The sequence below is a fragment of the Oratosquilla oratoria genome, chromosome 2 (assembly GCF_046742065.1).
Source record: "Oratosquilla oratoria isolate Oo_2021 chromosome 2, ASM4674206v1, whole genome shotgun sequence".
Classification (NCBI taxonomy): domain Eukaryota; kingdom Metazoa; phylum Arthropoda; class Malacostraca; order Stomatopoda; family Squillidae; genus Oratosquilla; species Oratosquilla oratoria.
Genome location: NC_134778.1, coordinates 34944174 through 34946730, shown reverse-complemented (window position 1 = coordinate 34946730; position 2557 = coordinate 34944174).

Below are 2557 nucleotides of genomic sequence, written 5' to 3'. Positions count from 1 at the left end.
GCTGAATAATTGGTCTGCCTGGTAGTCGCAGTGGGGGGTGAAAGGAGGGAAAGGAGGGGACCTCGGTATAATGTTGTCTCAAGAGCGCGTCGTTATAAAGGGAAATACTGGAGTTCATATTGGATTGAATGTTAATTGTAGGTACGTTATCCCTAATTTGAAAAGCCTCTAAAATTTTAACTTTCTGGGGTCCTCATTGTGTCCGATGACTTTGGTACACTGAATTAGAGCGTCTCTGTCAATGGTATGGTTATGATATTTTGAGTAATGTTCTTTAATAGCCCCGTCTTATTGGTGTAAAGATAGTCTTCTGCTGAGACTACATCAGGTATGTCCAACGTATTTATTATTGCGAGGTGCGCAGCCCTCGGCGGAACATTGAAATAGATACACCATCTAGGTTTTGGATATAGTGTCAGTTCGACCAATATGACCTCCAGTATTTCCGTCTATAACGACGCGCTCTTGAGATGACGTTATACCAAGGTCCCCTCCTCCCCATCCTATACCCTCCTCGCCCCCCCCCCCCACCACCACCACCACCACTGCGACCACCAGGCAGACCAAACTGTCAGCTCAACAGATCAAAAGGTCAGGTACAAGGGGAGCGGTTCGTATATGAAAAATATATATATATATATATATGTATATATATATATATACACTCTATCTCTAAATATAACACATATATATATATATATATATATATATATATATATATTTGAAAAGACTGTTTGGAAAATAAAATAATTAATTACCGATCGTTTTCGTCTATTCAACACATCATCAGGGTACAAAGGATACAGAAAATTACGCAAGGTCGTAATATATACATAGTGGTAGAGAAACTGGGAAAGGTCCAATAATACCCGACTCCAGAAGAATTATTACAATCTTTTTAATAACAAAGTTATCTAAGTTATACAAACCTTTTTTGGTGGACGAAAAGTCCGCGCGACAGTTGACCCGCTCTTATATAGTATTTATGTTGACTAACCCTTTTGCTTAAGAGTTCTCCTTTTTGGCCTATGTACTTGAAATCACACACTTTACAAGGTATGCTGTAGATATATCCTTCTTTTTTTTAGGAGAATTTTTAATAGGATAGTTCTTAACATTATTATTGTTATTAAATATCACCTGAATACCAAAGTTTTTAAATATTTGAGGAAGGGTAATAAAAATTTTCATGGTAAGGAATTGCTGAAATGTTTTTCAATTCAAATTCTTTTACTTGAAAGTGTTAAAATATGTTCTTTTGGCTTTTTTTCCTAAAGAAAAAGAAGGATGTATTTACAGCATACCTTGTAAAGTGTGTGATTTTAAATACATAGGCTAAACAGGAAAAGACTTAAGCAAAAGGATTAGTTAACATAAATACAATATAAGAGCGGGTCAAATGTCAAGCGGACTTTTCGTCCACCAAAAAGAGTTTTCCCATAATATTGATTAGCAAAACACAAAAGTTATTGCATCATGTCACAACATTGTGGAAAGGAACATAATTGAATTATGTTACATTAAAAATAATTTTGAAAATAATATGAATTTAAGCTTAGGTTTGTATAAATTAGATAGCTTTATTATTAAAAAGATTGTAAATAATTCCCCTGGAGTCGGGAAACATTGGACCTTTCCCAGTTCCTCTACCATTATGTATATATTACGACCTTTGGTAATTTTCTGTATCCTTTGTACCCTGACGATGTCTTGAATAGACAAAAACATTGTATTCAATTCTTTTATTTTCCCAATGGTCTCTACAAGTATTGTTATCACATGTGCTTAGTGATTTTTTGCATGCATACATACATACATACATACATACATATATACACACATACTTACATACATGCATACATATATACACACATACTTATATACATTCATACATACATGTATATATATTTATATATATTTTTATATATATATATATATATATATATATATATATATATATATATACACACGAAACGTTAAGGCAGTACAATTCTTCCATTATTCCTCGTATATTTTCTCCGCCTTCAGTTATATTTGTCATAGTTTAAATCAATATATATACATATATATATATATATATATATATATGTATCTATATGTATGTGTGTGTGTGTGTGTGCGTGTGTATGTGTATACATACATATATACATATATATATATATATAAATATATATATATATATATATATATATATAGGGAGAGAGAGACAGACAGACTGATAGGTAGGTAGATAGGTAAATACATATGTATAAATAAAAAAAAAGCATAATTTTACTCGTATATACCACGTGTGAAAATAAATCCCTTTTTACAGTTAGCCACAACCACAGATGTTTTTAGTTTGCAAGTCTAATCTAATTTTTATTCTTACTATTGTCTTCAGTTAATCATAGTAAATTTAACTAAATGAACTCATCAGACGTTAGTTAAGATAAATCCAAGGAACTGTTCGCGGGTTATTTTCTTATTTAATTGGCCATTACTCGTCGTTTCGTAAAGGATTAAATCAGTATTAAGATACCTTTCAACTATAATCCCTTTAGTTCACCTTGACAAG